This window comes from Talpa occidentalis, unplaced genomic scaffold (genome assembly GCF_014898055.3).
Source record: "Talpa occidentalis isolate TD23 unplaced genomic scaffold, MPIMG_talOcc4v2.1 talOcc4.2, whole genome shotgun sequence".
NCBI classification, from domain to species: Eukaryota; Metazoa; Chordata; class Mammalia; order Eulipotyphla; family Talpidae; genus Talpa; species Talpa occidentalis.
The window spans coordinates 151,769,450-151,795,490 of NW_023602073.1; positions in this window are offsets into that span (position 1 = coordinate 151,769,450).

The window sequence follows — 26,041 nt, forward strand, 5'->3', positions numbered from 1 at the left end:
GGCTGAAGTTTTTAAACTATTAAATTCCATGTGACGTGAATCATCGTGATAAAGATGCCTTCTGCGCGCAGAGTTGTGCCTTTGACAAAAATTACCATCGGGAGGAACCACTGGCTTCATGGAATTTCCTAGAAGCACAAAGCGTCGTGGCTCACGGGTGCTCAGGGAGCACCGCGCAAGCAAGGGCTCGTCGAGGCATGTCCAGTCCAAGGGGGAAGCAGTCGCCTCGCCAGCCACGGCCTCCTCAGCCACCGACACCGGTGAAAACCCTGGTGGAGGCCCTGGCCCGGATCCCGGGCACACGTAGAACTTTCAGAAAACCCGGAACCCTTCCAGGCCTCAGTTCCAGATCCTGTTCTCAGGACGCACGCGCTCCCTGGAGAGACTGGCCCACAGGATGCCAGCCCTGTCCACCCTGGGAGCCGCTCGTGCCAGGTCGGCACGCGTGACTTGACAGGACTTGACTGCCTGGGAGCATTTTGCATCATGCAATGGCAGCGAGGACAGGCCCCCGCCTAGGGCCCCGGGAGGGCGAGGCCATGCGTCTCAGGCCGTCAAGACGGGCGGTGCCACCAGCCGAGCTGAAGGCCCCCAGGCGCTGGCCGAGGCTGGCGCAGGGCGCAGAGAGCGCGGCCCTCAAGGATCTTTACAGTAAACACAGCAGCCTCGGGCACGATGCGCCGCTGCGCAGCTGGGGGCCCAGGGGTGCGGGGACCCTTTGGGGACGTGAGGGTGAGCGTCTGCGTTTATTCAGGCGCGCGGTAACAACAACAACAACGCACCTGAGCTCCCGTTTCTCCGTCTGCTCTTTCCCCGGAGACGCGCGGTGCCGCCTGCCCCGTCACAGAAACCAAACGGGTGACCTGACCGTCTCCTGAAACCGCACGTTGACGCTCAGGATTGAGAACGCCCCTCCCGGCCCAGGGACAGGGCTCTGGATCTGAAGCCCCCGGGACGCTCCGCCCCGAGCAGGCCCCTGCCTGCACCGTGGTGGACACGAGCCCCCGCGAGGCGCCTGGCCACCCCGGGCGCTGGGCAGCCCCGGCGCCCCCGCCCGCCTCTCCCGCCGGGCATCCCCGTGGACTGCAGGACTCTCGCGGCACCGGTGGGCCCTGGAGACGGCGCACGGGTTTTATTTCCTGGGAACCAGCGTCAGCCTCGCCAGGGGGGCCGGCCAGGTAAGACAGGGGAGAAAAGGCCTTTCAGAGAGTCGTGGACGCGCGGGCAGCTCCGTGGCCCTTTCTGCTCCGGGCGGCTGCGGCTGCAGGACGTGGCCCTGCTCGCCGGCCCTGCGCCCGCCTCTCGCCGGCCCGCGCGCCCCTCCCGGCCGAGAGCAGCGCTGGGGAGGCCGCCCGGCCTCTGGGAGGCGGGAACGTCTGCGCGGGCCTCACCCTGTGTCTTGCTGCTGGAGGTGCTCTCTGCCTCCCAGGGGAGCCGGTCCCCGGGCACGCGTGCATATAAGTGCATGTGCACACGCGCACGCACACACACACACACAGAGCTCGCTTTCTCCCACGCTTTTGTCCTTGAGACCGTGGCCAGACGCTGGGATGCGCAAAGGTGGTTGTTTCCTTATCGCTCCTTTCCTGTGTCCCTTTCAAATGTTTGTTTAATCATTAAATTACATCTTTCCATGAGTGCTGCCTTGCAACTCTATATTGTTACTCTAAGATTAAGAGTTTAGACATTAAATCTACAATTAATTCAGCGTGCCCTTTCCTGACTTGTACTTCCCATTTCTGGAACCCTGCAGGTGTCTCGGGCAGTGTAAATGTGTTCGCCTCCCTTGGATCTCTGCATTGAGGCTGTCATGTATTGACGCGCCACCGCTGTTGTAAAATGCAAATAGATGTAGTTGTAATTTTTGCTTAAATAGTCAAATTATTTAATGTTAATATTTATCACCAGCTTGCCTTTCCCAGTGTTTGTTAGTTTCCAAGCCTTATCTTTGGTGTTGGAAGAATTAGACCGCGGTATGGCTCAAAGCGGACTTTGTCACACTTGTTCCTCCTGGGCTTTGCATTGATGCATCTTCATTATTGGAAATAAATCAGTCATCAGGTATCCAGTTCCTGCCTTTTTATTCTTATTCTTGCTTTTGACTTCTAGTTATGCTTATAGGTTATATCTATTTTCTTATGCCTTTTATACTTTTTATTTCTACTTTATGTTTTCATTGGGTTCTTTAACTTTTATACATAATCTGATTTTTTTTGAAAACAAGGTAGGCAATTTTCTGCAAAATTTCAACAATTTTCAGAAAAAAAATTACTTTCACAATCTTTTCTCAGAGCAATTGTGAGTTAAAAACATAAATAGGTATGTTATAATAATGCAAATGAGGGTATAATGCAATTATAATACTCTATTTAATTTATATATTTGGTATCAAATTTAATGTTCAAGCATAAAAATATTATATGCGATAATATAACCTAATTCATCCATTAGGCATAGGATTTTTATTGACTGCATTTAAATATTATTTAAAAAATAAACAGTACAGGGCCTCCCTGGTGGCGCAGCGGTTGAGCGCTGGGCTGCAAAGCTGCCCGCAGCCTCTGCAGCCCTGGTTCGATCCCCAGCGGCTGGCAAGGGTCCCACATGGTGCGACAGACCTCTCCTGCAGGGCCCACTGCTCCCCTCAGCAGTGTATTTCATCTGTCTGCCTGTTCTGTTCCCCCACTCTGGCTCTGGTGAATTCTCTCACCCTCCCATGCTTCTGACTGTACCCAGTGCTTGTATAAATAAATAAAAATAAATAAATATTTTAAATAAATAAATAAATGAACAGTACAATGAAAAATTTTTTTAATTTATTTATTATTTTGTGTGTAGAAGAATTGGGGTGCAGGCCAGAGGTGCGGGGAGTGAGAGGACTCAGCAGAGACAGAGTGGAGAGCAGAATAGGCAGATCCACTGAAATCCACTGCTGAGGGGAGCAGTGGGGAGACAGGAGAGGTCTGCTGCGCCATGTGGGTCAGCTCCCTGGCCAGGGATCGAACACAGGTCGTGGGGGTGGGCCTTCACGTTGGTAACACTGAGACTTAACCCCAAGGCCACCGGGGAAGCCCTGAAATTGGTTTTTAATTGCGATTTTTTTTTGTGTGCCCCAAAATTTGAGAGGGAGAGACTGTCACAACTGAATAACATAGATCCAAAGAAATCATCCTTTTTAATACAGGTTTTATTCTACATTGCAATTTTATTTTGAAAATGCTTTCTTCAGTTTACCACGTGCCTGACTTTGTTGTGCCCGGCAAGGGGACAACGTGGTCGGACAGCTTGTGTGGGCACCAGACGCAGCCAGAGGGCCCACTCTGGCCAGACCTGCCACTGAGTGACGGTGGGACTCCCAGGGCGGAGCTGGCACACGAGCCAGCAGGACCGAGGAGAGGCCAGCCGGACGCGTGCCAGCCCTCAGGACTGCCCTCCAGACGCCTGGGCAGGCCTCTAGTGGCCCCTCCTTGTGTCAGCTTCACTTCACCCCTACCTCCCCCCCCCGTAGTATCTGCGCAGTGGCTCCTCACCAGATGCCTCCTCAATAAAACAAAAAAAGCCCTAATAATTGGGAGATTTTGTTGTTACAGAACTGGCTTATAAGGCTTGTAAGACATGGCCAAGGAGTTCTTCAGAGGAATGTGCACGAGTCAGTCATGAGATCAGATCCCGTCCCACAGAGAGGAAGCGGCGCGCAGGCTCTGACAGCAGTGCAGGCCCCTCTGCTCGCTGTAACTCCCTCCAGTTTCCTCATGACCTTCCGGGCCTGGGCTGGGAGGGGCGTATGTGTGAAGCATGATGTTGCTTATGGCTTGACCCCTTTATCTTTATAAAAACATCTTTCTTTATCTCTAGCAATAATTATTTTCCTCAGTCCATGTCATTGCTAGCAGAGTAACCCCAGCCCTCTTTGGTTCTGGTCTGCGAGATATTATCATCTTCCATTATTTTCCTCTGAACAAGTATTTACCGATGAAATCAAGCTGGCTCTTGCAGACAGCGTATTCTTACATTTTCTCAAGTCCTTTCTGACATACCTGCCTATTGACTGGAGTGTTTATTTTATTTACATTTCACCTGCCTACCCACTTCATGCTTATTTAGCCAATTTAATAATATTAGTTATATAAATGCCCTTTCGTTCTTTTCTGCGTGGCTGTGCCTTTGCTTCTCTGTCCCTCCTTCATTCCTTTTTTTGTGTGACAGTGATATTTTCTTTTGTGCTATTTTTAGTCCTATATCATTTCTTTCTCTCTATTTTGAGGGATGGTTTTAGTGTTGTCTGGTAGATTGTAATTACCATCGTAACTTAAAGCAGCTTAAAATAGAATAATTTTTTGCCAGCTCAAATTTATTCGTGTGCTTCTACAGTTAATTCTCACTTCAGCTATTGTATTCTTCAACTGCAGAATTGCTACCCATTCTTTTTCACATTTCTTTTTTTGTTTGACATTCTTTATTTGGTAATACATCATTCCCATACGTTAATTCTTTACAAAAGTTTTGCCTCTGTTTAAAAAAAGATATTTAAATTAAATTATTTTAAACTTTTTGTATAATCAGTTCAGTGTTTGGGATTCCTTGGGAACAATTTCTTTTTTTAAGTTTTTTTCTATTTATTTTTGCATACAAAAACTGGGGTGCAGGCCATCAGTATGGGGGTGAGAGGACTCACCAGAGACAGAATGGGGAGAAGAACAGGCAGATCCACTGAAATCCACTGCTGACGGGAGCAGCGGGGAGACAGGAGAGGTCTGCTGTGCCCTGTGGGTAGCTGCCTGGCCAGCCGGGGATCGAACTTGTGCTGCAGAGGCTGAGGACAGCTTCATAGGTTGCGTCTTGAGCCCTTGGGCACCAGGGAGGCCCCATTGTTCATTTTTAAACAGTGTTTACTTTTTCCCCCCCCTCAGGTGTAGTGCCCAGAGAATTCCCTCCACCAAGACACCTGAGCACCCTCACCACCATCCCCTGCCCCGCTCCCTCCCTCCCTCAGATCCCACAAACACCCCTGGGGAGGGGGTCCAGGGAAGGCGAGGGTGGGAGACGGTTTCAAGGACATGCCAGATCAGGCAGGAATCGTTCTGCCCAAGCCTAGGGGTGTTCCGGCCTCTGGGCCGCCTGCCTGGCGCTTCTCTCTGAGACGGTTGTCACTGGTCTCCACAGCCGACATTGTGCTTGGAGCAGAGACCTTCGCTGTCCGTGGGTTTCGCGGAGCGTCGGGGACGCCTGTGCTCACGTTGTCATCAGATGTCGGGGGCCTTCAGCCTTGAGTTCTTGGGCTCGTCTCGCTCCCTTTCTCTTTCTCTCGCCTCTGCGCCTCCTGGCCGTGGCCGTGGGCAGCCGCGGGACGGCTGGAGGCCACAGGGAGGCTCCATCTCTCAGTCTCTCTTCCTCGTCCTCACCCAGAGATTTCTGTTGTCCTGTCTTCACTTTCACTGATTCTTATTTCTGCTCAAATCTGCCTTTAAATCCCTCTATTGAATTTTTAATCTCAGTTATTACACATTTTCGCATCAGAATTTCTCTCTTGTCCCCTTTAAGGTTTTCTGTCTTTTTGTCGGTATCTGTGTTTCACCCACTCAGCACCACCTTTTCCCATGTCTTCCTGCCGTTCCTCGCAAATCTTTAGGAGAGTTGTCCTAAGTCTTTGTCCAGTATGTCTATCCTCAGGGCGTTTAAAGGAAGGTTTGTGTTGCTTTAGTTATTTTTCTCTGACTGGGCCATACTGCCTCATTTCTTTGCCCACTTTCTGATTTATCTTTGTTGAAAATCAGACACTGGAATCTGGCAGGACAACCACAGGACTCGGCGCCTCCCTGGGCCACAGCGTTTGTCCTCTTTCATTAATGGTTTTGCTTATTGTTTTTGCCTTTTGAATTTATTTCCACTATTTCTGTGCCAAATGTCCATCTGAGCTAATGAAGGTCTTCTTGTGTTTTTTCTCTTGGGCAAGCGTCACCACTGTCTGCCTTTGAGTTAAGAATGTGGGTGTCCTGGCCTTGAACACCAGCTCCTGAGAGAGGAGAGAAGAGAAAAATGATGGGAAGACATTTGTGCTTTAAGTCCCTGGAAGTCCTCAGCAGGGGTCGGGGGTGTGGCTCTGAATGATGTCTGGGGACAAGACTAGGACCAGCTCTGTGTGAGTGTCTCTGTGACGAGAGGCAGCAGGCAGGGATCAGAGCGTGGAGCTGCAGGACTGGGAAGGCAGAATCCTACTGCCTCATGCTGGGTGCAGGTGGGATGTTGGGGGAGAGACGGCGATGGCAGAGGAAGGGCAGAATGAGTTAGAGAGGGATGGACAGGCTGGGGAGGCCACTGCTCCTGTCCTAGGGGCTGAAATGGACCAAAGACAATCACAGCCTCCATCTAGTCACCCCTTGCAGGTTGCACATCTCTAGGAGACTCAAGTTGCACAAGGCAGGTTCGACCAGCACAACCTTTGGTTCCTGGTGCTCCCTGTACCACCTCTTCCCCCTTACTGGGCTGTGCTGTTTCCTGCACTGGCGAGAGCCAGGAGACGAGGTTGGCTGCTCAAAATGAAAAGAGTTTTCAACCACTATCTCTTCTGTGCCTGGCAGACGTTCTTATAAAACTTGCCTATATATTGATTAAATACCCTAATATTTTAAAGACTCTAAGGACATTTTTATGCTTTCAAAAATGCTTATGACTTTAAAGTATCCTTTCTTCCGTTTGAAGATACATTTTGTGATTATATTATTAATTATTGTGAGTGTTTCAGAATCATTTATTAATAAAATATGGCATTTCCTTGGCAAGAAAAATCCCATTAGCGTTTCAGTATAAAAGCCCCATAAATGGAGTTCTAAGTACTTTATCAGCCTCCTGTCCTCTTTTTGAATGACAGCCTGAATCATTACAAGAGTCAGCACTGAAATTATTTATTTTCATCTACAGAGATGACTTAATTTAATTAAATTTGCTTTATGTTTTGCAATGGCCACAAAGTGCTTTCTGCAAACTTCAACTCATTATTTAATGCAGCGGCGGGCTCCGTGGAATACTAAGAGGGCCAGCCATAGACCTTTTAGCTCCACTTTGTAAACATCTTTAAAAATTCAAGAACTCTTCAGAAATTCTGTATTGGCCCATGAAACTTACGACGGTTTTGATTCTTTTTTACTAAAGCAACAACACTGTCTTTTGTTCTTTTGCTCTTCTGCTATGCTTTTCACAATGTTTTTATAGCACAAAGTCAAGGATTACCCCCTACAACCATCAACAACTGCGTTTCCAATTTTCCGTTGCTTTCTTTAGCTCACCCTTATTCCTATTCATCTCTGTGCCCAGGGTCACGTGTCCTGTGTCAGAGCTTCCTTTTCCAAGTTTGAAATTTGATCAGTTTCGTAAGTCAAAATAAAATATCAGTTTTCAAACTATGAGTATAGAACCCCTTACTGGATATCTTATGCTAGAAAAACACATTGACATTCTTAATTTTTTTTTTACCCTTTCAGGATAAACACAAATTCCTTTCTTTACCTTCTTGCTGAAACCAAGTGCGAGCATATCTGAAATTGCCAAGGGGCAGCAGTGCCACCAGCCTGGATGGTGTTCTTGGGCTCGGAAGTCAGCCTGTCTGAATTTGAAAACCAAGCTCACTACCTCCCGCCATGCACTCCAGGGAGGTTACATGTCCTCTCCGAGTCTCGATTTCCTTTTCTGTAAAACAACAATAATGGCAGTACTGCCCGGGAGAGCTGTGCGTTGCAAACGAGCTAATACATGTCAATTATCAGCAGAGTCTCTGCCTGACTTTCATCAGCTACACTTCCTTCGCACCCCTCGGAAAGATGTGGTCCATCTGCACAACAGCCTAGGCACACGGCTGTGAAGAACGAGCTGTTGCCATGGCAGCTGCATGAATGGGACTGGAGGGGATGATGCGGAGTGAAATAAGTCAGGAGAAAGACGCACTTGTGTGTGGAATACGGAGAGACAAAACAAGGGCCAGATAAAGCCAAACTAATAACAAACCTAGAAATCCAGCTGCAGAACTGAGGTTCCCAGCGGGGCTGGGGAGGAGGGTGCCGGGGAGGGGGCCCCACTAACTGTGGAGGGAGCATGGCGGGCTGTGGGTTACTGGTGGTGAGTATGGGTGGTCACGACTCCTGAAGGGGATGACTCTATACTTCTAAATCATATAAAATATTGTCAATCAATGTTACCTAAAAAAAAAAAAAAAACCTAAAAATAAAAAGGTTTTGCACAGCGAAAGAAAATGTAAGTAAATTAAAAACACATTATCACGATGGGAGCAAAGAGTCACACATTACACAACAGTATTCAGATACACAAAAGACTGATTCAATTTAACAATTAAAAATGAACTGAATTAATTAATGGGCCACAGATCTGAACAGACAATTAAAGAGGAAGTGAAAAGGGCCTGCACCAAGTTATGTTGTCGTGGAAAATGGGACTTTGTTCCTGGAGACTTGGGTTGTTAAAAAAAAATCTTATGAGGGCCTCCCTGGTGGGGAGAGGTTAAGTCTCAGCGTTCTGAAGCTGTCCGCAGCCACTGCAGCGCGAGTTCGATCCCCGGCCAGGGAGATACCCACATGGCGCAGCACATCTCTCCTGTCTCCTGCTGCTCCCCCCAGCAGTGGGGGGGGATCTGCCAGTTCTGCTCCCCACTCTGTCTCTGGTGAATCCTCTCATATAGCAGCAAATTAAGCTATCTCATTATATGTACCCCAGGTCTTGTATGCATAAATAAATAATTGAAAAAAAAAGAAATAGGCCGTACCCCGCAGGATCTATGTATTCTGGGCCAGTTACTGTGGGGAGTCGTGCAGACCTTTCTGGCTCCCTCTTGCTGCTGCAGGCCCCAGACTCAGGGCTCTGGCTGCATAAGGATGACCCAGCACAGGGCACAGTGGTCCAGGCCTGTGATTTTCTGGGCAATCCAAGTCCTTCCAAAAATTTTCAGGTGTCGGATCCACGCTGTCTTGCAGGCCTGTGCATCTCTGACGTGACATGGGCCTGTGCGCGCGGGGACTGGAGCCTCAGACCCATCACTTCCTCTCTCTTTACTCTCTGGCAGCTCCCGCGGCCACCCAGAGCCAAGGCCAGGACTGAAGCCCACTCCCCCGGTCCATGGGCTCGAGAGGCAGTTTCCGGCCACTCGGGGTAAGGTCACCAGGTGCCCACACCGTTGGCACCCTTTCTCCCCTGGGTCCCAGTGACAGGTGGCCGTGCCCCGGAGCCTTTCCTCTAGTCCTGCCCAGAGACCACTCCCACCTGCCGGGCTCCCTGGTGCCCTCCAGCCTCCCGCAGCCTCACAGCTACCTTCAAGCCCCAGCTCGAGGGCTGCTTATTCCCATGGAGACGGAGCCCAGGAGCACCCGAGGACCAGGGCCCAGCCCCATGGGGTCCCCATGGCAAAGGGAGCAAAGCCCGAGTGGGCTGCGAGTCTGTGGTCTCTCCAGCAGTCACCAACAGTGTCAGCCACGTGCTTCTGAGCCCCCCCCCACTCTCATAGTCAAGGGGCTACCGCCTGGAACCCATCCACTCCGAGCTGCGGGGTGCCTGGGAGCACCTGCTCTTAGAGGCCAGAGAACATGGAGGGGAATTCCCGTGGTTAAGGCCAGCGCGGCAGGTCTGGGGACCTGGACATGAAGTGAATAAACTTGGGGCAGCGTCAGTTCATCTCACAGGGCACGTGGGAGTGAGTGGGGTGCGGTGACCCTTTTGGGGACACGATGGCCGGGGCTGGAGCCCAGAAGCAGATTTCCGCAGAACAACAGTTGTCAAGCCATTGGCTTCGGTGGGGCCCGGTTGTCCCCCCCAGGACCCCAGCGTCCCCCATCTCAATGACTAACACCCCCAGCCTCCCAGGCACCATGGCCCTCCAAGGGCCTCTCTCCCATCACAGCGGACGGGCGCCCCCCATCCTCGTGCTGTCCTCCGCACACGCAGAGCTGTCGTTTCCAAGAAACACCGCGACGGCGTCAGGGATCAACGGCCATCATTAGGGTGGAGCGGCTTGTCTCCAGGGACTGCTATTTTAAGGCCCGCACACAGGACTCTTGAGGTCGGGAAGTAACTTAACTCTGGAAATGAGCTGCTGAAGTGAGCAGGAAGGGATTATTGGGTCTCAGGAAGTGTCTCAGCACCCCTAAAACTACGCACCCTAAAACTACACCAAGAAGCAGCCGCTTTCTCCGTCTGAGGAGTGGGGACTCCTCACCTGGTGATTCTGAGTGCGTGTTCCCAGCAACACTTTAGGGGGACCCGAGCGCTCTGCTGACCCCGGAGCCGCGCAGCCCGGGATGTGCTTGACTCGGTTTATTGTAGGGCAGCGACATCCACAGGGGGGTTAGGAAGACTTGAGTGAAACGGATCTCTCCCTTGCCTCCAATTGATTACCCACGGCCTCCATTACAAATGCTCACGGGTGCCTTTTCTAAATTCACACATATTTCTGCACAAAAACTAATGGCCCATTGAGCCAGGAGTTGCGCGTGTGACAGGAACTGCCAGATGTTGCAGAGCGAAGCAGCAAGGCCCCGACGGAGCCAGCCTGGACGGGGAGGTTGGGGGAGAAATCTGCTCTGACCCCAGGTGGAGGATCCATCACAGGTCTCGAGGCAAGATGATCATCACTGTTGGCAAAATTTCATGTTGGCAAGTGCTGTTCCGTGCACGGTTTTCCCATACAAATTAAGCAAAACGCATTATGAACAGTTGGTAACTATTAACAGTTACTACACTTTTCAACAGCCTCTAACAATTTTCTTCAACTCTTACCATGCTAATAGATGTGTTAATCACTGCACTAAACAAGGCATATAATGAGATAGCTTAATTTGCTGCTGTATGTAGAGAAATGGGAATATTAAAAATATAATGATGAAATAACACTTTAATAGCGATGTTTTCTTAGATATCACAATAACGAGAATCCTAAGATGGGCAAGGAAAATTTCAATGATACATTGAGAATGTAGAAAAAATACAAGCGCAAATGTGTGCTGGTTCTTCACAGTGCTATTAAATTAGATTTGGAAAGGAAGGTAGAGCCATTAGATTGAGTTTGTTCAGGATTCACCTCTCTGTAGCCACTGAAATTGATTTTATGAAATATATTTATGAAAAATGGTTAAAAGTATTTGATTTGCAATATGCAATATAACTCAACATGTTATCAGTCTTTCTATTTACACAAACAAGTGCACATAATTGCAGATACAGAATCTTGGATGGCTGTATATGACAATATTAACCAAGGTTCATCTAGAATGGAGGGATTTTACATGTTATTTTTAGTTTTTGTCTCCAAAAATGTGCGTTTCATGGCGGTAGGAGAATACAAGCTATTTTTACAAAAGCAATACCAATACCATAGTTGTTTAAAACAAACTATCCTTCCCAAATATAGGCAAACACCCTCTTGAAGAGCTCCTTGTAGAATTATTGAGACAGGTTAGAATTTTCCAAGAGATCTTTAACAAACTCCAAGAGAAAGAATAAAAGGGGAAAAGCAAAGACAAGACAGGAAATATAAAAACAGCCAAGCTTTCCAAGTACAGGCTTCCTAGGCCACATTAACTGCTTCCCAGGCTGCGAGCTGTGTTTCAGCTTCATCCCGTCTTGTTCTAGCCCCAAAGGTTTCGTAAGACTATTCGGCCGACATACCTGATTCCTACACTTTTAGCTTTAGGTGAAGATTCAATCTTATTTTCAGATACATAAAAATAGTGGTCTGCAGTCACCCTACACTCTTCTTGCATCCAGAAAAAATAATCATTTTGTCCATTTCTTCCAGTCATTCAACACACTGGTGTATAGATGTTCATGCTAATCTCCCATCATCTGCTGTATGTCTGGGGTAGCTGTTGTAACTTCCCTTTTATTTCTAATTCTATTTGTTAGAGTTTTCTCCTTCTTTTCTTAGTGAGTCTAGTTAGAGGTTTGTCTAATTTGTTAATTTTCCCAAAGAACCAGCTTTTGGTTTCATTGATAGTTTGGGTCGTATTGTGGATTTCTGTTTCACTTATTTCCACTCTAATTTTTATTATGTGCTCCTTCTACTGCCTGTTGGTGTCCACCGAAAAATTGATTAATGTAGAATAAATGAAAAAATTCTTAGTAAATTTCAGAAATTCTTAGAAACATTAACTGAGTTTGAATCAAGAAGAAATACAAAATCTGAACAGGGCAGTTATGAGGAAGGCAACTGAAACAGTAATCAGAACAAACGCTGCGGACAGCTTCATAGGTTACATCTTAACCCCTTGTGCCACCAGGGAGGCCCCTGCATCCCAGAACTTGCATCTTTCATTCTGAGTTTCCTGGTATCTCATATTCAAGTGTTTGCTTGGGCCTCCCTGGTGGCACAGGGGTTAAAGACAGCACTGTGAAGCCGTCCGCACCCTCTGCAGCACGAGGTGGATCCCCCGCCAGGGAGCTACCCACGTGGCGCGGCAGACCTCTCCTGTCTCCCTGCTGCTCCCCTCAGCAGTGGATTTTAGTCTGTCTGCCTGTTCTGTTCCCCACTCTGTCTCTGGGGAATCCTCTCACCCCCAGACTTCTGGCCTGTACCCCAGTTCTTGTATTCAGAAATAAATAAATCTTTTTTTAAAAAAAAAAGTATTTGCTTTCTCCTGCATTCCCACCCCATATTTCACTTTTCCACCCCAGATTCTTCAGCACAGCTCACTGTTGAAAATAAGGATTTCTTAATCTGATGTCTTACATTCAAATCTCATTTTCCCTATATTTTAGATCTGTGGTTTTTGAGTGAATTGCTTCATCTTTCTAAATCTATGTTCTTATCTCAAACAGAGAGCTCATGGGCCTCCCTGGTGGCACAGCAGTTGAGCCCTGGGTTGTGAAGCTGCCCGCAGCCTCTGCAGCACCAGTTCCATCCCCGGCCACCAGCGATGGTCCCACATGGCACACAGACCTCTCCTGCCGCCCGCTGCTCCCCTCAGCAGTGTCCTTCGGTCCTTCTGCCTGCTCTGCTCCCCGCTCTGGCTCTGGTGAATTCTCTCACCCTCCCGCGCTTCTGACTGTGCCCAGTGCTTGTATAAATAAATAAATAAATCTTTAAAAACAAACAAACAAACAAACAAAAAACCAGAGAGCTCATGTGCCCACCTGCATGGATGCTGGGTGAAGTGCAAATGGGGGAGCACCAGTCAGGGCTTCTGGCAGGGGGCGGCTCCTGAGACAAAGGCACTGGCTGTGGCCTGCACGGTCGTGGTTGGCAGGGACTCTACCCAGGGGCTGCAGGAGACTCTGACTCTCACCCGGCACTGTTTCCCGCCTCCTTTAGGCCCAGGGACAATCCGGGCCGCGTGGCTGAGCATGGAGGGGGGCACCTGCCGCAGCCTCGCCTCAGCGAACAGTCTCTGTCCTGGAAACGCAGGCGCCTGGGGCGGCTCCGCCGTCACCCTCCCGGGGTGCTCAGGCCTTTGCTGTCCACGCAGCCAGTGGCGGCAACAGCTGAGGGGTTAGACCCAAGCAAACCGCAGACTGGCGCCCGGCCTGTGGGGGGCCCAAGGAATACGGTGTGACCGGTGCCCTCGACAGTGACCTCCCCCTGCGACAGCGGGCGGTCCGGGCAGGGGCAGCCGCTGCTGGCCACTGCGTCCAGCCAGGGCCGGCCTGTGGGCTCCGCCTTCTCCCTCCCCCTTGGGTGACAGTTGAGAGCTTCCCAGACGGACCCCACATGCCCTTCCAGGCAGCCCACCAGGCTCGGGACTAGACGGGGGTGAGGAAAAGCGCGCTTTGTTACTGGGGTGGGCTCTTCCCTCCCTGCAAGCAGGGGGACCCCTCGGTGTCCCCCCGGAATGGGGAGACGCGCCCGCCTGCAGCTCCAGCCAGCACGCCCGCCGGTGCCCTGAGTCTGCAGCCGAGCGCAGACCCGCGGGTCGGCCGTGCGCAGCCCTCGGGCGGGCGGCGAGGGGACCCTTCGGGGCGGCCTGGCGCGGCCCCTCGCCGGCTGGTCTCCGTGGGCAGCGACGTGCGGCAGGAAGGAGAGGCGCAGCGAGAGGACCGGTCCTCGGGGAGGCACCCCAAGACCCGCTGTGCGGCCCGTCTGCGCCGCCTGCTTCTAGAACACGAGGGGACTCGGGGCGAGACGGGAGAGCTCGGGGTCCCGGCGGGGCAGAGGCTGCGGAGCGCGGCAAGTCCCTCTGCTCGCGGGGCACACAGGCTCGCTGCGGGGGGGGGGTCACGGCGCCTCCCCGGGTCCAGCAGGCGAGGGGCTGCTCCGCGCAGCCGACCACGTAGGCGCGGGGGAGTCCGGGTGCCGGCTCAGCCCAGGGAGGGGAGGCTGGCGGAGGAGAAGCCGCGCGCCGGAGAGAGGCCCGGGCAGCTGCGCCGAGGTCTGTACCCCAGTGCCTGGGGGTGACCTCGCTTGGACATTGCGCCGCCGGGTGTGGCACGCAGGGTGAGGAGGAGCTGGGGCTGAGCCCAGGAGGGCGGCCCCTCGGGGCAGGCGGACACCGAGGCCGGGGGACACGGTCACGCGCCAGCCCAGGCCCGGGGGCCAAGCCGGGACCCAGCACGCAGCGACAGCGGCCGCCACAGCTGCGACAGGAGGAGCGGACCCCGCGGAGCCCCCCGGGCGCCTGCGCCGAGCCTGCCCGCCCCGCCCCGCGCCCGCAGCCTCCAGGGAGGCTCCTGCGCCTGCCCCGACGGCGGGACCGAGGACGGGACCTGCTTTCGCCTTCAGGGAGGCCGCGCTGGAGCCAGGGCGGGGCGGGGTCCCACCCGCGCCCACCCGCGCCCGTGGGGAAGCGGAGCCAGGAGCTCCTGCTCCGACCGGCGCCGGGGCCTGCGGCAGCGTCCACAGGTTCACGGGGCCAGCGCCGTCGGGAGCTGAGGGCCGGCTCCGTCCCAGAGAGGGGCCAGTCCCCAGCCCTGAATGTCACGGGTCCCCAGCGCCCACACGAACAGGGGAGAGTCTGGGGGTGCTCTGCGTGAACGGCAGGAAAACAATGAACGCGGGCCCTCTCCGGGCTCCGCGCGCGAACCGGCCGTGTGGGCTCCGGCCGCCGTGGGCGCACCGGGCCCGCGCAGGGGCAGCCTGGCCCCGCGGCCTCCGCTGACCGGCTCCAGCCCGGGTGGGGTCCGCGCCACTGACCCCGAGCCCTGCGGCAGGCGCCCGGCTCCCACCCCGCTGGCCGCGCCTCGCGCCGCGGGGCCGCCTGTGCCATCAGCCTGGGGCGCAGAGCCCGGCGGCCGCCTGTGCCCGGGTCAAGCCGAGGGCCGGGAGCGCGGCGGGCGCGCTGGGCGAGGGAGGTCCGGCCGTGCGCACCGGGATGTCCCCGACGGCCAGCGCCGTGCAGGCCGCACAGCCAGGCCCGCTGTCTCCGAGGCCCTGGCCGAGGCTCCCTCGTGGGCCGCCGAGGAGGGAGGGAGTATCTTGGGGGGAGTGGGGGCGCTGGGGGCACGATTTTCAAGAGACTATGCTGGAGGTGCTGCTGTCCAAACGTTCCCAGCGGAGTATGACCAGAAAAATGTTCACGCATGGGGCCTCCCCGGGGGCGCAGCGGCTGAGCGCTGGGGTGCGAAGCTGCCCGCGGCCTCTGCGGCACCGGTTCGATCCCCGGCGGCTCCCCGGCCACCGGAGGAGGGTCCCGCGTGGCGCGCAGACCTCTCCTGCCGCCCGCTGCTCCCCTCAGCAGTGTCCTTCGGTCCTTCTGCCTGCTCTGCTCCCGCTCTGGCTCTGGTGGATTCTCTCACCCTCCCGCGCTTCTGACTGTACCCGGTGCTTGTGTAAATAAATAAATAAATCTTTAAAAAAAAAAAATATGTTCACTCATGTCTCAAGCAAGAATTTACATTTCTGTTTTGATTCAACTTGCTTTATGAGACATCTGAAATTCTTCACTAACAGCCACTTTAATCAACTTTCTATGAGAACTGAGCCTGTTCTTATCTACTTACGTGAAAATTTTCTGTAGTAATTTATCGCCCCTTTTCAGTTTTATTTGTTGGAAATATTTTTATTTGCATTTTTAAACAGTGAGGGGTGTGGTTATTTTCAGATATACAAAATCAAATTTGTGTTTCTGTTTATCTTTCCTGTGCATTTCTTTTTGGTTCAGATCTGGAAAATGACTTTGATTTCAAGATCAGGTATATGTTCTTATTGTTTTTATCTGCTGGGTTTTACTTTTCTAATATAAATATTTAACTGAATTTCAGTTTCTCAGGAGGGGATGCTCTAAAGGTCATTTTCTATTTCATTTCAATTTTTTTTTACTCAAAATTTACAGAGAAAATTAAGCCCTCATTTCTGTGTAATTGCGCTTAAAATCCTCAAGTGACTTCCCTTGCACGTGGCTCTACTCTTACTACTTTCAAAGCGGGGTGATATTTTCAATAATGGCATCGTCTTGAGATCTAAGGAAAACATGACAAAGAACAAATTCCTCTCAAGAAACGAGACGAGACGACGGAGGGAGTTGCCGCTCCGGGGGCCGCGCCCGCCTGTGCAGCTGAGCGCGGGCTCCCGCGGCAGGTCTCCCCGACCTGCTCTGAAACCACTGCGCGTGGGGCAGGAGGCCGCGCGCCTTTGCAGACCCCTCGCTGGAGGAGCGACTTGGCGCGGCTGCCCTGGCGGCGCGGGGACCCCGCGGCCACGCAGGACGGACGCGCTCCGGGCGGTCCACGGGCCTGGCAGGTGACGCGCTCATCAAACCCGGCACATTGATGACAAATACTCCCCAGGGGGCGCCGCTGCTGGCGTTTCTGCGCATCGCGAGAGGGAGCTTGGCCTCTTTGGTCCTGGACAGTCACACCGGGTCTCGGGACCCGCAGAGGCGGACGCGGGCTGGCGCCGGGCCTGGAAGAGGCGGCGTCTCGGGAAAATGCCTCCAGGGAAGCTGGTGGCACAGGGTTAAGTCTCAGCACATGAAGCTACCCGCAGCCACAGCAGCGCGAGTTCGATCCCCGGCCAGGGAGCTACCCACAGGGCGCAGCAGACCTCTCCTGTCTCCCCCGCTGCTCCCCTCAGCAGTGGATTTCAGTCAGTCAGTGTTCTGCTCCCCACTCTGTCTCTGGTGAGCCCTCTCAACCCCCCACACCTCTAGTCATCACCCCAGCTCTTGTGTGCATAAGTGAATATACATCTTCAAAGAAAAAAGAACATTCACACGCAGGTTTTCGTGTACACGTGTGTTCAGGGTCCGTGCACATGGGCGTCATTGTCGCCTCACGTGGTGCATGGACTCCCACAGGGCGACAGCACCTGCACTCCCACCAGCCACAGCGAGGACCCTCGTCCCCCACCCCGTGCCAGCATCGGGGCGTCCTTGTGTTCTGGTCAGTCTTTCTGATCGCTCGCTGCCGTTTTTCTTTTCCTCAATGGCCAGGGCTGCTGGCCTCACTGTGTGCACTTGTTAGCCTCTGTCCACCCGGGGACAGCGCCTGGCTGTGTCTTTGTCCATTTTCCAGTGAGGCTGCTGCATTCCAGTCCACACCCGTCTTTGAGCTAACATTTTGCATAAGGGGTGACATTTAGTTTGAGATTCAGTTTTGTTTTATTTGGGTCTCGTGCCTATAGAGCTCCAGTGTCATTTACTGAAAGTCTATCTTTTCTCACGGAAATGTTTTTGCACCTTTGTCAAATATCAGCTGGGCATATTTTTGCAGTTCTATTTCTGAATATTTATGCTGTTCCATTGACATCTGTGCTCCTTCCTTCTTTAACACCACACAATCTGGATTGTACCAGCTCCATAACAGGTCTTCAAATTAGCTAGAGTAATTCTTCCTTTTTATTCTTTTTTAATACATACATTTAATATTATAAAAGTCCCTCTCGGCCTTTAGTCATGTCATATAGCTATTCTAGTGCCTTTAGCCTTTCATACAGTTTTAGATTATTCTTATCTATAACTACAAAGTGCTCTGCAAGTATGTTGGTAGGAATATGTGAAATACACACACGCGCACAGATTTTTTTTAGCACATATGTCTGTAATTTATCAGTATACACCTACATGTTTAATTTTGTAAATGATCAAAAATCATATTAACTTGTGTCAATGTGCTCATTGCCAGTATATAGAATTATAATTGAATTTTGAATGTCTACCTTATATCCTACAGCCTTGCTGAACTTTGTACTAGTTCTAATAATAATTCTGTAGATTTATAGAGATGATTCTTCATAGGTTATCATGTCATGCAAAAATAAGAAGTTTTATTCTTCCTTTAACGTTTACACCTTTTTTTTCTCACTTATTGCACTGACTTCTAGTACAATGTGAAGTGAGGGCAGTCACAATCGAGAAATCAAATCGAGCCAGTTCCCTCGTCGTGTTTTTCTGAGTTTTTCTGAGTGTGTATTCAATCATGAATTTGTCTGTGTTTTTCAGTCTGATCAGCTGTTACTTTATGTATTTTGCTGCTCTGTTGTCTGGTGCATACATGAAAATTATGAGGTACTCTGGGTGAATTGACCCTTTTATCATTATATAATATACAATATACATCTTCACATTCTTGGTAAGTGCCTTCTTTTATTCTTTTCTGATGTTAAGTATGTTTTTTGAAATAATTTATTTTATTTTTGGAGAATTTCTTTTAGCGATTCTTTTTCAGCAGGTTTCTGATTAAAAACACATTTTATCTCATCAGAGATTGTCTTCATTTTCCCTTCATTTCTTCAGAATATTTTCACTGATAAGGGGTTTTGGGTTGACTTTTTTTTCCTTTCAGCATTTAAAAATGTTGTGCTGCTTCTTCTGAACTTTTTGGTTTTGGGTGAGAAATCTACTGTCATTTTATGTGTTTTCCCCTATAAGTTTTCATTTTTTTGTCTGTAGTTTCAGAATTTTGATGTTGATGAATCTTAGTGTAGTTTTATTTGATTTTGTCCTCTGTACATTTCTATCTTTCATAAAATTTGACAAGCTATTCATTTTCAAAGTACTTTTAGATCACGGCTCACCTTCTTTTCTCTTTCAGGTTTGAGAACATACATGACATTTTGTTACAGGCTCACGGGTGCACAGTTGCTTTTGTTTTCAGTTTATTTTCTCTCTGATACTCAAGTTGGATAATTTCAAGAGTTCCATTTTCAAATTCACTGATTCTTCTGTCCCCAGGTAATGGACTAAATGTCTGTGTCCTTCCTGAATTCATATGCTGAAGTTCTAATTACTGGGTGGCTATTTTAGGAGCTGAGGCCTCCAAAGAGGTAACTCAGATTAAATAGATTCATAAAGGCAGGGCCCTTATCTACAAGAACTAGTGTCCTTATGACGAGTAACCCCACAGAGCTCTTTCTCCCTTTTTCTTCCCCCACCACACGCGCATCTCTAAAGACAAGCAAGATGAGTTCTGAGTAGGACCACAGACTCTGCCTGCTGAGGAGCCAAGGCCCAGCAGAAATTAGATCAGCTGCATTCTTGGTCTTAGACTTCTGGGCCTCCAGCTCTATGAAAAACAAATTCCTGATTAAGCCATAAAGTCTGTGGTCTTTTGTTATGGCATTCCAATCAGTTCTTGAGCCTTCTCTTGCATCTTTTTTTTTTTTAAGATTTATTTGTTTATTTATACAAGCACTGGGTACAGTCAGAAGCGCGGGAGGGTGAGAGAATCCACCAGAGCCAGAGCGGGGAGCAGAGCAGGCAGAAGGACCGAAGGACACTGCTGAGGGGAGCAGCGGGCGGCAGGAGAGGTCTGCGCGCCATGGGGGACCCTCCTCCGGTGGCCGGGGAGCAGCCGGGGATCGAACCGGCGCTGCAGAGGCTGCGGGCAGCTTCGCCACCCAGCGCTCAACCGCTGCGCCACCAGGGAGGCCCTCTCGCATCTTTTATTTGAGTTATTTGCTGGGGACATGCTTACTGATGCAAAGTTAACGTTCACTGAAGCAGTATTGTGATCAACTCTAATCAATGCAAGCTCATCATTCAAAGATTGGCTAACATGTAGGCTTGATGACAGGCCAAAATAAATAAATAAATAAATAAATAAATAAATGACTTGGATCTAAAATGCCTGAGTTTCAGAGCCTGAAAATGATGTAAAATTTGTAAGCTAAGGGTGTACTGTTATGATTAGTTAATCATTTTATAACAGGGGGGTCCCCAGGAAAGGGGGAGGTTCCAGGTTCCCTGCTCCACCCAAACGGAGGGTGGAGCTCAGCAGGGAGAGAAGAAGCTGCAGAGGAGACTGAGGAAGGAAGGAAGCAGGATGGAGCCAGAAGGAGACCTGGAGGAGGCGCATGGAACCAAGAGACAGTGAAGAAACTGCAATTGTCTTTTGGTCGTGGACGGGGTGACACAGATGTGGGTGAGACCCGTGGGGAGGTGACAATGGCGGTTTTTGTCTTGATTTTGATTTTGCTCTTTTCCTTCCAAAATTGTCTCATGGTTTCTGACCCTCTTCTGTGGGTCCCCACTGGAAGATGCTTTAAACTTGTGGCAGGCGTTGGGTCCTTGCTTCTGGGCCAATCCTGCTTGGGTGGACTTTTACCCACGAGGGGACGGGTCACTTTGGGTGCTTGATTTCGAAACTAGATTCTTTGCCTTTCCTGTATTGTTTCCTAGTTGTATTAAAGTTCCTTCCCATTAAAGTCTCCTATGTTTTGTGCTGATGCGGCGGATGGCAGAACCCATTCAGAGCAGGCAGGCTTTGTGGGGTCTGGGCTGCCCTGTAACAATTTGAGGGAAAATCTTGTTATTCAGAAGTCTGTCTTAAATGTTTTTTTGTCAATAAATGACATGATTATCTATATATAGTCAGCCAATAGTGATTAAGGATCTCTTCTTTCCTTGGTACCATGGTAAGTACGGGTATTAGAGAAAAATCAGAATATACTCAGTAACCACTTAGGCCGAGTCTGGGTCTGGCACCCACTTTTTGATAACATCCCCCTTCTCTGCTTCCTGGAGGAGCCTTCACTGCTCTGAGGCAGCTGGGACAGAAAGGGCAGTGCTGGCACACAGTGGAAGCTTCTCTTTGTCTCTCACTCCATGCAGAGAATTTGTTCTGAAAAATAAGAGAGACTCAGAGGCTTCCTGATCCCCGTGGGTGGTCTGAGGCTTTTGTGTGGCAGCTGGGGAGCCGACCCCTGCTGAGGGCACTGGAAAGAGCCTGTTAGGAGGATTTATTTTCTGTTTGTTTTGTTATTATCCCCTAAATAAAAAAAAAAAAAAAAAAAAAAAACCCAAAAACCACCACAGTATAATGCTTAGCCTGATCACCAGAAAAGGGATAATGCAAGATTTAAATGATAAAGTACTGCTTTGCAAGCTAAGGTACCAGCCACCCCAGGTTCATCATGCAGCCTGGCCTGGGTGTGGTCTGTCAGCTCAGCGGGGCTGCTCATGCAGAGGCTGCCGGCGGGGCCACTCCCTGCCCTGGTGTTTCCGCACCGCACCTGTCCTGCCTGCTCTCGCCACTGGAATCGGAACACAGCGCAAGGCCTGCAAGGCCATCTCTGGCCTCCCGCTGCAGCGGCTTCATGTTTGTTACCAACAAATGTGCTGAAATAATAGTTTCAAGGCAAGGGCTAGGTGGCTTCTGCTTTTATAGATTTGTCTCACTACGAGGCAGTGCGACGAGCTGACAGGCTAACGGGGAACTGAACATGCATGTTTGCGTGAAGGAATCCACCCAAGAGGTGGTGACGGTTCTGCGGAATTCCGGAATCCCCAAGACCTTCTTCATTTTGACCAAATATACACAAATGTATTATAATATAAATACAAGAAAATAGTCACTGAGTCAGAATCCCGAGCCCTGGTGAGACTCAGCCTGAGGTCATACGGCCGCCGTGCCCAGGGGCGTAGCGGGACTGAGGCCCGTTTGCTGACCCACTGAACACAGGTTTATTGACAACTTACCACGGTCGGGGACTGGCTTGGTGCTGAGGGGCGTGGAATTCAGGGCCAAATCTGCAGTAACTCGTCCTTGCAGAAAGTTGCCCCGAAGGAGCCACTGAAACAGAGAAACCAGGTTGCTGGAGACCCAGGCCCGGCCCGCTGACCGCTTCGTCACCCCCTCCCCGCGGCCCTGGTCATGGAAGGCAGGGTCGCGTCTCCCAAAGCTCGTGTGGGACAACCAGTTCAAGGGACTCTCCCCTCCTTTGAGAACTGGCAAGAAGCAGCTGGACGGGACGGCCGCGACGCGTTGTCACTGCCGGGCCCGGGAGGGGACAGGGCCCCAGAGCAGACCAGAGGGCCAGTGCCCGCCGGGCGCACACAGCAGGGCTGAGGAGGCGCCGCCCTCCCAGTGGTGCGGCCTTCAGACAGGGACCCGCCCTGGCACCGGGTGGGCAGTTCCACCGCTGACCACAGCCGGGAGGCCACAGGACAAGCTGCTGGAGACGGCGGTTCCCTCCCTCTCCCTGCACCCCTTCCTGCCCCCGCCCCCCTCAACCTCCCCCCTCTGTCTGCTGTCTTCCTAGCACTGCCCAGGCCTGCGCCCCCTCGGCTCTCCTCTCCCTCCCCCTTCCGTCCATCCTCTCCCTTCCCCCTCACCTCCTTCCCTTGCTCCTCTTCCTTTCTGGGGAGTCAGTGGAGTCAGAGGAACAAGGCCCCAGAGGCCGCAGGTCTGGCGTGGCCGTGCAGGGTGTGAGCCCACGGCCCGGGGCAGTCTGAGCACACGGTCAGGGGTGGTGACTGGATGGACAGCGCAGTGCGGTGGTGGCAGGTTATACATGCTCCCGGGACCTGGACACGCGGCCGGGCGGTCACCCCAGAAGCATCAGCTCCTCTGCTCTGGGCGGTCTGTGTGGTTGGTATTAAATATTATATTTTAATTCATTCTTCTGTTCCACTGTGTCCAGAAAATCGCTGTTAGTAAGCAGCCTTCGCAACCAAACACCTGAGCTTTTGGAAAGCTTTAAATGCTTTTTGAATAACACCTTGATTGCCACGATCGCCAAACAGGTGCTTCGTGAAAAACACAAATGATCTTATTGTCATAGTAAGACACGGAGGTAAATGACAGGTAATTTCCATTTTCCAGCACGGTTTCTATGGTTATGTAAGCAATATATATGGCTTCAGAACACGTTGCCATGGTTATTTCAGGTAATTCTAGGTTAATATTGCTTTTAAAATGAAAATGAATTTTTTTGGTAGTGCTCGTTGAATAAAATTGTTCCAGGTGAGTAGAAGAAATGTCCGTTTCTCCCAGTGGGAGCGCTGGCCTAGCGCAGGGGCGGGGCTGGAGGGAGCACGGGGTGCAGTTGGAGGGAGCACGGGGTGCAGTTGGAGGGAGCACGGGGTGGAGTTGGAGGGAGCACGGGGGCTGGGGCAGGAGGGAGCACTATACACCGTCGCAGCCGCGCGTCGTCCAGCGAGCACCGTCCAAGCTTGCGCCATCTGGGAACGCACCAGCGACCGGGGTGCGCGGGCGGGACCGTCGCGACTTTGCCGGGGCCGAGGACCCCGCGCGCTGAGCCCCCGCCTGCCGCGTGCGCCGGCCCTAGAGCGGGTCTGGGCGGGGACCAAGCGCGAAGCTGCCGCGGAAGCGAGCGCCCCCCGACGGCCCAGGCGCGCTGTGGACAGAGGCTCGGCCTTGAGCTTTCCCCGCTGGAGACAGGGAGGAGCCCCGCGGGAGGGGCAGCCGCGCGGGGACAGCAAACCTCCTGGACTCAGCACGGGAAGGTTCGCGCGCCCGGCTGTCGGCGCTGCCTGGCCCGCGCACCCCCTCCGCACAGAGCCCGCACGCCCTCCACGCGGAGCCCGCACACCCTCGCAAGGAGCCCGCACACCCTCCACGCGGAGCCCGCACACCCTCGCAAGGAGCCCGCACACCCTCCACGCGGAGCCCGCACGCCCTCCACGCAGAGCCCGCACACCCTGCGCGCAGAGCCCGCACACCCTCCCATGGAGCCCGCACACCCTCCGCGCTGAGCCCGCACCCCCTCCGCGTGGACCTCACACCCCCTCCGCGCGGAGCCCGCGGCCACCGGGAGCCAGACAGACCGCGACCCACGGCCTCGGCGCCGGCGCCAGTGGACGTCGCGGCGCGGCCCCAGCGCGGCGCTTCCCGCCCGGACAGCTGCAGCCTCAACCCCGGCCTTCCTGTCCGCAGAGCCGTCTGGACGAGATTTGTTTGGACTATTTATTTAGTGGGGTCCCCTCTTTCCCCCTCCCTGTGCCGGGCCCCTCCCCCCTGCCAGCCCCGCCTCCCCGCTCCCCCCTGCCCCTCGCCCCGCGGACGCCCGGCTCGGTCTTGCTCCCCGTTTCCCCGGCAGACTCCGCCCGGGCAGCTCCTGGGCCGCCGGCCTCGCGGAGGCCCCGGGACACAGCAGCGGCCGCGATGCCAGCTCAGCCGCTAAAACACGTCGGCGGATTATAGTGTGTTCAGGGGCGGCCTCAGAATTAAATGAAAAATTGCCATGGCGTCACAGCAGCCACTGAATAGTTGAAAAGCAGCGTCGGCTGAGTCCAGGTGGTGACGAAAGCCAAGACGTCAACGAGTTTTGGTAAAAAATATCACACCTGTTTCATTCAGGGCACATGGGGAGGAGCCTTGGATGTGGGAAGCAGCGATACCAGCCAGTGCCCTGCGCGCGCCTCCTGCACGGGAAACTGAGTCAGCAGAGGGGCTCGCGGCTCCGACGCGCAGAGGGGACCGGAGGGACGTGGGTCTGTCCCGCTGGTGTCCTCCTTGAGCTTGAACAGGAGCCTCTTGGTTCAGTCAGAAGGTTCATTTGTAGGGAAATCACTCTTCAAACCGAAGGGAACACACGCTCAGCTGTCCTGCTCTTGCCTTCACTGCGCGCGCTGTGAGGTTGACCGCGTGTGGGAGCCTCGTCTCTCCCGCGCCGGCTGAGGCGCTGACTGCGGGAGTTCAGGTGCCGGGAGGGTGGGTGTCATCACTGCCTGGAGTTCTGAGTAAAGACCTCGCCGGTTCGCCGTGCGCCCCGCAGGCAACACTCCGAGGCTCCTTCCAAGGACAATGAAATCTGTGGGATCCAAAGTGAGATTAGGGCCTCCCTGGTGGCGCAAGGGGTGAGGTCTCAGCACTGTGAAGCTGTCCGCAGCCTCTGCAGCACGCGTTCAATCCCCCGCCAGGGAGCTACCCACAGGGCGCAGCAGACTCTCCTGACTCCCCGCTGCTCCCCTCAGCAGTGGATTTCAGTGGACCTGCCTGTTCTGCTCCCCACTCTGCCTCTCGTGAATCCTCTCACCTCCCACGCCACACCTCTGGCCTGCACCCCAGCTCTTGTATGCATAAATAAATAAAATAAATCTTTAAAACAAATACTGAGATCAGGTACATATCCCTGGTGCTCATCTTAAGACTATGGTGACTCAGTTTTCCAGATGGAAGTGTAACCTCATCTCTCTCCATGCTCCTCATTTGACAAAAGTTACTTGCATATATAAATCAGAATGAATCTTTAATCTGGGCCTCCCCTGGTGGCGCAGCCGTTGAGCGCTGGGCTGCAAAAATGCCCGCAGCCTCTGCAGTGCTGGTTCGGATCTCCCGCCTCCCCGGCGCCGGGCGAGGGTCCCTCATGGCGCGCAGACCCCCCCTGCCGCCCGCTGCTCCCCTCAGCAGTGTCCTTCGGTCCTTCTGCCTGCTCTGCTCCCCGCTCTGGCTCTGGTGGATTCTCTCGCCCTCCCGCGCTTCTGACTGTACCCGGTGCTTGTATAAATAAATAAATAAATAAATCTTTTTTTTAAGTTTTTTTAATAAAATGAATGTTTAGTCTTAAAGATGGTCTTATCTTAAAGCAATCAAACAATTAATTGTTACCAGAGTCACGGTACGTCAGGATCAAGTGCGCTGCTTCACTTCACCGTCAGAACCAGCCCGGACAGCGGGGCACTAGCAGGTCCGAGGGGAGAAGCCGCCCCCGAGAGGCCGGCCCAGGCCCCTCCGCTGCGGCCGCTGGCGCTGCTGTCCCGGGGCTGCTGGTCACGCGCTCTGACCTCCCCGCCTGCGCCTGCACTCCCCGAGCCCGCCCGGCCCGCGCTCGCCGTGAGTCCCCCGGACTGACTGGACCATGCCAGACGCTGACCGGCGCTCCAACGTCCATCTGGTCATTTTACAGCAACCGCAATAACCCCCCCGAGCCCCCGCG